This window comes from Orcinus orca, chromosome 5, assembly GCF_937001465.1.
Source record: "Orcinus orca chromosome 5, mOrcOrc1.1, whole genome shotgun sequence".
Lineage (NCBI taxonomy): Eukaryota > Metazoa > Chordata > Mammalia > Artiodactyla > Delphinidae > Orcinus > Orcinus orca.
The window spans coordinates 83347844-83360237 of record NC_064563.1 but is presented as its reverse complement, the minus strand read 5'-3'; the positions used below and the strand labels follow the sequence as shown (position 1 = coordinate 83360237).

Here is a 12394-nt window from a genome sequence, read left to right as displayed (position 1 = left end):
AGTCATTGCCCTTATATCCTATCAGGAAAGGTGTCATGGTAGTAAAATAAGTATTGAACTGGGAGCTAAGAAATGTGCATTTCTAGCCCTAGCTCTGCTAACTGATGTATGCAAGCCATTTAATCTCTCTAGGCTTCCATTTCTTCAACTATAGCATGAAAAGTTGGACTTCAAAATGTCTCCTTAAAAAAGATTCTATGGTTATTTGATTAGTTATATTAGTTAATTAGTCTATAATGAGTAAAATAACCACTTGTCTTCTACAATTAACTGAAGAAAAAAAAAAGAATAACTTATAAGGCAGCGAGTTACCATACTCACAAGTTCACTGCAGGTCATATGTTTAAACATCCATTCACAGCAGCATAAAGACACCAATCCAAGATCAGTGGAAAGAAAGAAGGGAATTCCAACTAAGTACCAAGTAGGAAAGAAGAAGAGAGTGCTACCCTCACCCTGTTCATGTGAATAATATCAGATAAGCAAACTGAAGCAGAACACAAAGTTGAGAATCACTGTGTTCAAGTCTAGAACTGGCTACTGAGTAGGAAAATCTTCAGGCAAAACTTCACAATCTTCCCAGTTTGAAATCATCTTACCTGCCAAACTAAAGTGAAGAATTTCAATTTTCAGCATTTATTGAGCATTTTCTATGTCAGTAGTCATTGCAGAGGAAGTAAGGATGCAGGTAAAAGACATGTCATCTAAATTGAGTATGAAAGGGGCATTTCAGGCAGAGAGAAAACTGTATTCAAGATGTGAGGTCAGGCTTTCCTGATGGCGCAGTGGTTAAGAATCCGCCTGCCGATGCAGGGGACACGGGTTCGAGCCCTGGTCCAGGAAGATCCCACATGCTGCAGAGCAACTAAGCCCATGCACCACAACTACTGAGGCTGCGCTCTAGAGCCCGCGAGCCCCAACTACTGAGCCCACGTGCCACAACTACTGAAGCCCGCGTGCCTAGAGCCCATGCTCCACAACAAGGGAAGCCATGACAATGAGAAGCCTGCGCACCGCAACGAAGAGTAGCCCCCACTCACCGCAACTAGAGAAAGCCCGCGCACAGCAATGAAGACACAACACAGCCAAAAATAAATTAAAAAAAAAAAAAAAGATGTGAGGTCAAAGAACAGAGCAGATCTCAGGAAACAGTTTAGTGAGGCAGCATGCCACTGACACTACTACCTTTTCATTTTCCCTCAGTCTTTCATGTTCTCCTCTCTTCCCTCCATATCCAGCTTAAATTCCATGGTCTAACATTACCCTCACTCTCTAACAAGGGAGTTAGTAAACAATAGCAAAGGCCTGTTTTTAAACTCTTCTCCCATCCTCACCCTCAGCTGATACCTTGCTTGTACCACTACATGTATCTATTTACCAGCATCTACCCCCAGATGCTTTTCCTTCACTACTCTAACTAGAGATAAGCTGACCAAGCTCCTTTCTAAGGCAAACTCTGCTGCATGTAAACAAACTACTCTGCTTTTCCTATTCACACTCATTGCTTCAGTAATTTTTCTTTCTCTGTCGATTATTCTCTCTCTGTGAGAGCATTACAATCAGCACATAAACTTATTATTTCTTCCATCGTTAAAAAAAATCTCTAATCGCACTAATCACCACCATCCTATTTTCTGGCCCCTTTAACAGCAAAATTCTTCAAGAGATGTCTGAACTGACTTTCTCCACTACCTGGCTCTTCTCATCCTCTGTAAAACTTACTCCAATAGAATTTCACCACCACTATTCCACAAGAATTATTCATCAAGATCAATAATCTCCTTGTTGCTGTATTCAGTGCTAATTTTCATGCATCATCTTTCCCTGTCTTTTACTTGACTTAGCACTACCATCTGACATAGTCGATCACGTTCCCTTCTTTGAAACACTTGCTTCACTTGGGTTTTAGAACACTATACTCTTCTGGTTTTCATCCTACCTTAAAGACAGCTCTTCTGGCTCTCTACTCCTGGTTCCTTCTATTCTCCTTTATCTCTTAAGGAATAGAGGATCCTAAGGCTCAGTCCTCAGACCTCTGTTCTTTGTGTAAGCCCACTCATCCAGTCTAATGGCTCAGTACTACTATACACTGATGACTCCCAAATTCATATATATCCTGGGACCTCTGCCTTTAAGTCCAGGCTAGTATCCACTAGCCTGGACTTAAAGGCAGAGGGGGAAGTTGGGAAGATGATAATGAAAGCAGTGTGAGCAGCTGGAAACCTTCTACAAGGATCCAAGGCCTAGACTAGGGCATAGATAATAAGGATTTTTAAAAAAGGAGGTGGGAGACAGGTATATTGGCTAGCTAAACAAGAGAGTAATAGAGAACCTGAGAAACAAAGAAGTTTGGATTAATTTAACAGTCTCTAAACCTGGGCAACTAGGCAGGTAATGAGACAAGGAATGTAAAAAGAGCAAAAAGGTGTGAGGGAAAAAGTTGAACTTTTATTTAATGAATATCAGAACATTTTAGGTAGCTTTGTTCCATAGGTGGTTGGAAATACATAGGTGGTTGGTCAAGTCAAACTCAGAAAACAAGAGTAGAGCATGGCTAGAGATTTAGGCAATAGCTGAAACTGTAAGAACAAGAATCACTCACCTAAGAAGAGTGTATACAGCAAGAGAGTGAGGAAAGGACTGAGTATAAGATCCTTGAAAATTAAGAATGAAATTTCCCTTAAGACATTAGGGGACAACTCAGCAATGAGAACTAAGAGGCATAAAAGAGCAAGGAAAGACTAGCATCGAAAGATCCAAAGTTGAGTTTCAATAATGACAAGATGTGGAATAGCAAAGTGTTTCAATGGCAGGAAGGATGGGACTGAAAAGGCTGTTGGATCTGGTATGCCATGGTTCAGTGATGCTGTTGGAAAGAGCAGTTTCAGACCATGGTGCCAATAGCAACCAACCTGTACTGAGTTCATGAGTGAGCCGATGGCAGGTAAGAAATAGGAGGCAGTTAATTTAGTTTGTTCTTACAAAATCTCTAGTGGTGAAAGTAAGGAGAGAGCTGGGAGCTGGTAACTTGAGGGGAAACAAAAGTCAAAGAAAAATTTTAAATGTGCTTTTTGTTTGTAGTTTTTAGTGGCTAAGAGACCCAAATTTATTTGTATGCTGACTGGATAAAGACAGAAAAGTTTTAAGAAACAAAAGAAAAGGGACAACTGATGAAACAAGGTTCTTGAACATCACAAGAACAGGAAAACAAGAACACAGAGAAGTTATACCATGTAGTAATTAAGAGGCAAGGTTATCATGAGTCACACAAACTACACGGAGGTCCCAACACTGCTACTACAAGTTATGTGACCACAGCAAGTTACTTAACCTCTTGAAGCCACAGTTTCCTGTAAAATAGTGCTAATGATTATACCTACTTTAAAAGATTGTCATGAGATTATTAGAAATAATCATATACAGCTCTTGAAGCATATTACCTGGCACATAATACTTAATTTTAACATCTTTAAAAAGGAACGATACCACATTTTTCCCCCTGTACATCTAAAATAAGTGATTAGGTGTTAGAAAGAATAAATAAAATGAATGTATGTCTGATGACCCTATTTCTTGTAAAATAAGAGATAGGTTATATGTAAAACTGAGGGTAGCAAAAGCAATGCTCAGGGCTAAGGGAAGAAAATTTCAAAGATCAAGATTTAGGTAAGAATTAGTTCCAAGTGAAGGTGAGGTCTGATAAAGAGAATAAACAAATAGAAAATGCTGAACTGGTGTTGAAGGGGTTGCTGTTTAAGTAGAACCCAAGGAATGGTAAGTCTTGGGTTTTGGAAGGGTCATTAATACGGATGCCAAAATTATTCTTTTTTAACTATTATTTGATTACAAGGTTTCTTGATTTTAATAAATCACTTGACAAAGTTAATCACAATATATTTATAAATGACCTGGAGATGTGTATGGTAATTTAATTCATTTGCTAAATAATCATAGCAAAAGTGAAAAATAAAAAGACTAAAAAATGAATACTAAGTTCAAGGAAGATTTCTAGTTGTAGGGCTACAAACTCTGTTCTTCCCTTGTCCTAATCAAATTATTGTAAATGATTTCCTTCATTAGGGGATGCAAGAGCAAATGGCTAAACAACAAATGTAAATGTGTGAAGCCAAAATGTATAATGCAGTAAGAGGCAGTGGTTGGTAAATCAGATAGTACAAGACTTAACTAAAAGCATTCTAATTAAAAAAAAAAAAATTAACAATGTGCTTGCAAAATAAAACACATCAGAGGATGAATCTGGCAGTCAATTTACAATTTTCTGACTTTAACACAACCACCTAATATTGCCACAAACCTAGGAAGAATGGCTTAAAATGGAAGACTAAATATATCTAGTAGTTTAGAATGCTAAGCCAAACCCACAAAATAAAACTTAACAAAGATAAATATAAAACCCTATGATTAAAATCAAAGTATCAATTTATTATGCAGAATGACAGATTAAGACTTAGTAATTCATCTGGAAAATAAATGATAGGTGTAACTGAACTGAGCTCAAAAGTTATCAACATTGAGATACAGCTAATGAAAAAATTTGATTCAGTATTAGTTTACAGTAGAAGTATTGTGTTCAGATCAACAAAGATAATTCCACTATACTTTGTACAGTTCAGGCTTCATTTGATGTACTGATGATATCCATTTTTAGGCAGTATACTTTATTCATAATATTAACAAAACAAAACACATCAAAGGAAGGTTATCGAAACCATGTCTGCGATAGGTCAAAAGTTCTCATTTATTATACTATGAGAAATATGGAGGCTCAAATTATATTTGGAGCAGTACTTTGCAGATTAATATAAGCTTATCTTTTTGCTCAAATAAATTTTATTTATTCACTCCATTAACTAATCAACAACTTGTCAATTTTCTTTAGCACCATAGAGGAGGTCTGTCCATTTTGTAAGTATAACTGTCTCTCTGACATTTAAAAGTTGTCATTTTGACTATCTTCATTTTCTGAGACACTGAAGGTGTCTATACTCAAAGGCACTTTGAACAACCCTTCACTTCATGGCTTGTATTCAAATCAAATCCACTTAGAAATATATATATATACAATTGGTCCTAAGACTGAAAACCAAAACTAACAACAAGTAATACTACCACCAATGCCAATTTGAAATAAATGGGCTCAACATCATATTCTTTAAATGCTCTTGTTAAACCTACAGCTGTTCTGCTGTAAATTTAACAGCCTCAGGAGTAATCCCTGAGGGGGAAGTGCCCATTCCTAGGAAATGTCATCACAGCAGAGAAACTACTATTTTCACGTTTCCAAAGTAGCTTTGTCTGGAGGTTTACGTAAAAGATAATTCATGAGACTGAGGACACTAATATTTCAAGAAGAAAGAAGGATCAGGATTCTGCATTTCTATCACTTGTAATTTTTTGGAAAATCTCAGGCCTGCTGTTTTCTTAATGTAATCTCTCTCTTTTGAGTTATCAAACAGAATGCCTGAATATTCACAGATTAGCAGTGAACTGTAAAAGCTAAGTATAAAAATACAACATAAAGAGTATCATTTAGCTGGAGATACTGAAAACAGTCTACTAACATAATGAGAAAGTACTATTTCAGAGAACAGTTACTAGGCTTCCAAATTACATGATGTACAACTTCGGGAATATTTCTCTCAATGGTTCAGTTATCATTTTTATTAATAAACTATTCTCTAACTGCTGATAATCCCTCCTCTATGAACTCCACTCTAAAACTGTTCACTGAGTTAAGAAATTTAAATGACAAAATTTTGATCACACCTAACAAAAACTCAGCAAAAGCTGTGATAACTTCATCCATTGGAAGACAGACACTACTTACTATGATGCTCTTACCCCCAAATAATTTTTCAAGTCAGGGAAACAAAATTGCTTGAAGCTGCAGTTTTAAGTAGAACCATGCTAGCATTCTAAAAATTTGATGGGATGCAAAGCAGCATATAAGAGAACCCAGTAAAAAGACATCCAACAGGGCTTCCCTGGTGGCGCAGTGGTTGAGAGTCCGCCTGCCGATGCAGGGGACATGGGTTTGTGCCCCGGTCTGGGCCACGGAGCGGCTGGGCCTGTGAGCCATGGCCGCTGAGCCTGCGCGTCTGGAGCCTGTGCTCCGCAACGGGAGAGGCCACAACAGTGAGAGGCCCGCGTACCGCAAAAAAAAAAAAAAGACATCCAACAAAGTATCATGATAGACCTGGATTCTCCTCAGAATTGGGTTTAGGGAACTTGCACTAGCAGAAAAACCTTCAAAGCAGATGCCTTTTCTCTGATGAATGTGCCAGGCTGGCTAAAGATGGAAATAATACTAACAGTAAAGTGGGTGTGGGTTAGGAAAAAGAGAAACATTCTTTTGCTTGGGAGACTGAGGGAGAGAATGGGGAAAGAGATGAGAACCTAGCATACAACAATGATTATGGCAAGCTTCATCCTTATCTCACACCTTCAAAGAAAATAAATACCAAATTTACATAAAAATGTACCAGAACAAAAGATGTTTGCAAATACTGTAGGGCAAAATATTTATAAGCTATTAAGGAAAATAATGCCAATCTGATTACATAAAAATGTAAAACATTTACACTACTTTAAAAAAAACAGAACAAACCAAATAAAAATATGACAATTTGGAAAAAAATTTTGCTTACACACGACAAAGAACTAACTTGTTTTTGTTTAAAATGCAAATGGGACTTCGCTGGTGGCGCAGTGGTTAATAATCCACCTGCTAATGCAGGGGACATGGGTTTGAGCCCTGGACCGGGAAGATCCCACATGCTGCAGAGCAGCTAAGCCCATGAGCCGCAACTAGTGAGCCTGCGCTCTAGAGCCCGTGAGCCACAACTACTGAAGCCCACACGCCTAGAGCCCGTGCTCCGCAACAAGAGAAGCCACCGCAATGAGAAGCCTGCGCACCACAATGAAGAGTAGCACCCGCTCAATGCAACTAGAGAAAGCCCGCGTGTGGCAATGAAGACCCAACACAGCCAAAATAAATAAATAAATAAATAAATAAATAAAATAAATTTACAAAATGCAAATGGCTCTTATAAGTCAATAACAAAAGACTAACATTCTAATAGAAAAAAATGGAAAGAGGCACGAATACATAGCCATACAAATGGCAAACAAAAATGCAGAAAGATGCTCAACCTCATTCATAATTAAAGAAATGCAATAAAAATAACAATCAGCTACCATTTCTTATATATCAAATTGGAAAAGAAAATTCAATCTGAGAAAACTAAGTATTAGAACAGTGTCACTGTCCAAAATGCACCATTATACACTTCTGGTGAATGTCCCAACTCTTGCAATCTTTTGGGAAGTCAATGGGCTAATATATTCATCCCAAAGTGAAGATGAACAGACACCCATTTCAACTCAGCAATGCCATTCCTACGAACTAAGTCTATGAAAACAATTCCGTATGTGTATGCTTATGTATATGTGCATGCACACAAAGATGATTGAAGATTTGTGAAAAGAAATGTAAAATAATCTATATGCCAGAAAGTAGACATGCTCAAAAACGCAAACCAAAACAAAACTGAGACCCACATTAATAGGGGTATGTCAAAGGAGAAGAGATGCTAACTGCAAAGAGCTCCCAATAACCAAAGCAGGAACAATTTGATTAATAAAATAAAGTAGTATTAGATTATAACCCAAAGTATAAAATAAATATGCATGAGTCCACACTGATATAAGTAAATAATAGATTAATAAATGGGGGAGAAGAGACAATCTTTCACGCAAAAGAAATCCAAATAGTTTATGTAGCAACTTTGCCCTTAAGGAAAATAACTCCCCTCTTCTTAGGTGTGGGCTATGGATAGTGACTTCCTTCCAAAGGATACAGCATGGAAATGGGGGAAAAAGAGCAACTTTACAGTGGAGAAAACTGAAAAATACAAGGTCAGCCAGGTAATCAAGATTAATAGCAATTCTTATTGATAGCACATACCCTTGATATGATGTGATGAAAATAGCACTCTGTGGTCTTTTTCCAAATAACCTATAGCCCTAGTTTGTTATGAGATAAACATCAGATGAATTCCAATAGTGAGGCAGTCCACAAAATCTCTACCTAGTATTCCTCAAAACTGTCAAGGTCATCAAAAACAAGGAAAGTCTGAGAAATTGCCAGGGCCAAGAGGAGCCTAAGAGACATAATAACTAAATGCACTATGGTAGCTTAAACAGGATCATGGAAGAGAAAAAAGACATTATGTAAAAACTAAGGAAATCTGGGACTTCTCTGGTGGTCCAGTGGTTAACACCCCATGCTCCCAATGCAGGGCACTGGGTTTGATCCCTGGTCAGGGAACTAGATCTCGCATGCCTCAACTAAGAGCCAGTGTAGCCGAATAAGTAAATAAATATTAAAAAACAAACAAAAAGTATGGAAATCTGAATAAACTATGGATACATAATAATGTTATCAATACTGGTTCATTAATTATAATAAATGTACCATACTAACATTAGATGTTAACAACAGAGGAAACTGGGTGCAGTGTCTACGCACACAGACATAAAGGCCACATTATTATGCTGTTATATTAACCTATGATATATGTGCTCATATATGCACATAGGAAATTTACCTCTGTGGAAAGGGATTTGGGGAGTTAGGGATTAGGGTAAAGAAGATTTTACTGTTGTCTACTGCCCTTCCGTGTTACCTCAATTTTTTTATAATATGAATGTAATAATATTTTAGTTTTAGTAAAATATTAAAATAACATTAAAACAAGGTAATAACTGACATTAACAAGAAACTCCTAGATTAACATTTTCAAGCAGATGATAGTTAGCATCTTATTGCTGTTAGTAACATTTATAATTTATGAGGAGATCTTGACAATTCATCCACTGCAGGAGTTTTACATTACCTATATATTTATTCTCTAGGTCACACTCCAATAAGAATGTCAGCATTTCATCAGTAAAAGTTTCATCCAGATTATCAATGTACCACTTTAGTAGAAATCACCATAAAATTTTAAGGAAGATACAAAACTGGCCTTATTTAGGCAACCTCTTTATTTAATAAAATTCCTTGCTATCAATAATTTTCACACAGTAAGAAAGGTGAGAGAAAAAAAAGTGACGGGGGTTTATTTTGTAAACTCGGCCATGTATACACTTAGCTATAACTTTGTATACCATTTCTATATGTATGTCATTTCTATAACAGGGTTTCATTTAATTTAAAACAACAACATAACAAAATATCCTTTTCATATAGGGAGGCTGACCTTGACCCAAACAATTATGAACCCACTTTTACTTCCTCAGCTTCACCTCCCACTACTGTCCCCACACTCCCCTAACTTTATATACCTGAAATTTCGAAATACCTGTATCTCCTTACACAGACTATGCTCTTTAACTCCAATAAACTTTTCAAACATCCTGGACTTCTAAATTGACACATACTTATTCTGCACTAGTTATCAAAATAGCTCCTATTTGGCCTTCAAAACCCTGAATAAGCATCACCTCTCCTATGTAATTCCTTTGCTGACTCCTCTGGATAATTTATTACTTTCCTCCATCCTATTTCTGTTCACAGTACAAATAACTGTCTTTCCATGTATCATTTTGCAGTATTATTTCTCTTCTTGTCCTTCTTCAAACTCATTTAGACAGATCTTATACTTTGTCTTTGTACCTAAAACACTACACAGCGCCAGTAAATTGAAATAAAGTAAACTTTACAATGTGAAGAGAATAGGAGGTAGGAAAGAACACAGACTTTATAGTTGAAGAATCTATGTTTGAAAATGGTTCCCATGGTTACTAATTAACTATACAACATTGGACAAATTCTTTAGTCACACAAGACTCCAATATTCCCAATGATAAAACTAACGAAATAGTACTATTATCAATCTAGAGTACTGTTATGATGCTTAAATGACAAAAATGCATTAAAAAAAGCACTTTATAAATCATAAAATTTTAAAAGAAAAATTTGTATTTTTATTCACGATTTAAGACATTATGTAATTCTACAGTTAACCAAAAGAATATCTCTAAGAATTTGAATGTGATAAAAATTATATATAGGATATATTTATTTAATGTTTTAAAATATTTATTTTGGTATATGTTTTATAAAGTATTAGTAAAAGGTACTAATTTTTTGTGTTTACGTAAAATTTTTTTAGCTAATGAGGTAAACAGACATAGACGATTAGCATATGCTCAGTCATTACTTTTTAGTCTATCCCTCTACACTACAGTATGCACCCACTATAGCTGGAGGCCTCTTTTTATTCATCTTTTCTATCTAGAATAACAATTTCACTAAGCAGTCCACAAAGTGTAGAAAATAGTAAGAGGGAGAGCAGGACTTCTGAAATAGCAGCACAAGGAGTTCAAATTTTCTCCTCAGCAAAGCAAAATGATAAAATGATTAGCAAACAGTCGTGTAAAGTATCTGGAAATTGTTCTAAGGGCGCACAGCAAGTGAAGAAACAAATCTTAGTAAGAACTGCAAGAGTCTATGGCATTTTAGTACAGACCTGCTCCTTTACCCTGCCATCCTACCTCCATGTTTGGAAAGGTCTACCCAGCACTCTTAATCCAGACAGCACCCTCTCTGCTCAGCAACCAATCAGGAACTATGGTTTCACCCCAGGAGGGAAAAGCTGCATCCCAAGTTGCAAAAGACTTATCCCAGCCAGGAGAACTGTGTCTCCCTTCCCCCATTCAGTCCCCACTAGTAAGCCAGAGAAGGCCTACTCCAGGCAGAGTAGGCTAGGGCCCCGAGAGCCTCATCCTCAATCTGCTCACAGGGAAGATCTCCCACTTGGAGAGGGCCAACTTGTGAAGACCAGGGGCTGCCACTGCACTGCACCTCCTCCAGTGCCCTACATAAAGTGGGGATGTTACTCTGGGAAAAGTGAGTTCTCACCTCAGTTCTAGGGCAGTAGAAAAGGGGCTCTGTCCAGAGGGAAAGGCAGGCTAAGTGCTCTGCTGAAAGAGACTATTTGCAATATAGTAGGAAGAGCTCTAGCCTATAGGCGTTGCCTAAAAACTGGAGATCTTTGTGGAGAGCAATTAAGAGGTGGCTGGTAGGTTCATGACACAAACAAGGCAAGGCACCAGAAATTTAATAGAAAGAACCAAGGACAGAGATAGCCAAGAAGAGCCTACTTGGGATTACAGTCATCTCTGGAGGTTGATAAGAACGTGTACAGGGCTTCCCTGGTGGCGCAGTGGTTGAGAGTCCACCTGCCGATGCAGGGGACACGGGTTCGTGCCCCGGTCCGGGAAGATACCACATGCCACAGAGTGGCTGGGCCCGTGAGCCATGGCCGCTGAGCCTGTGCGTCTGGAGCCTGTGCTCCGCAACGGGAGAGGCCACGGCAGTGAGAGGCCCGCGTACAACAAAAAAAAAAAACAAAAAACCCCAATGTGTACAGGTGCTAGCTGAGCAGCATTCAGGACAAACTTGAAGCATTCCCCAAGTTGCACACAGATACATCAACGTACAGCAGAAGCATCACTGGCACAAGGGGCTTACAAGCAACCTCTGACCAAACATTTGATTAAACAATAAACTGACTCAAGAGCAACTCTCAGGAAGTAAAATCACATTCATCCTGGCAGTCAAAAAGACTGAATGCCCAAGGCTGTACCCTCTCAGGAGCAATCAGAGGGGGAAGTCCAAGCTACTAGTCCCTGGTTCAACATGTGGCAAATAAATATGAACTCCCTGAACTATGATAGCAGCACCCAAGCCACTCAAACATCCAGTGGTAAAGGATAAAAATATAACTGGCTAATGGGACTTTAAGCATAGCCTCTGACCAATAAGTGACATTTAAAAGAGGAAAGATCTCTAATCAATAAGCTTAACTTCTAGCTTAAAAAACTAGGGGGAAAAAAAGGCAAAATAAACCCACAGGAAGAAAATAACGAAGACTAGAACATAAATAAATAAACTGGAGAATACAAAAGCAATTTTAAAAGCTTAATGAAATCAAAAGTTGGTTCACTGAAAAAAAAAAAATCAACAAAATTGACAGGCCTTGAGCTAGACTGACCAAGAAACATAAGACTCAAATTATTGAAACCAGGAATGAAAGACGAGACATCACAACTGACTTTAAAGAAACAAAAAGAATTTTAAGACAAAAGTATAAACTTTATACCAATAAATAAGATAATTTAGATGAAATGAACAAATCACCAAAATGGACAAAAGAAGAAATAAAAAAATCTAAGTACACCTATTACAAGTAAAGTAACTGAATTAGTAATTTAAAAATTACCACAAAAAGTGACCTGTTGTAAATGGCTTCACTGGAGAAACCTACCAAACCTTCAAAGAAGAATCAATACCAATTCTTCACAA

The 12394-nt window shown here is 37.5% G+C and overlaps 1 protein-coding gene across 5 annotated transcripts in view; it reads right to left on the bottom strand.

The window, feature by feature from the left end:
- GSK3B (glycogen synthase kinase 3 beta) overlaps positions 1 to 12394 on the bottom strand; it is a 199938-nt gene that overhangs the window by 82924 nt on the left and 104620 nt on the right. The gene's annotated exons all lie outside the window — the stretch shown is intronic.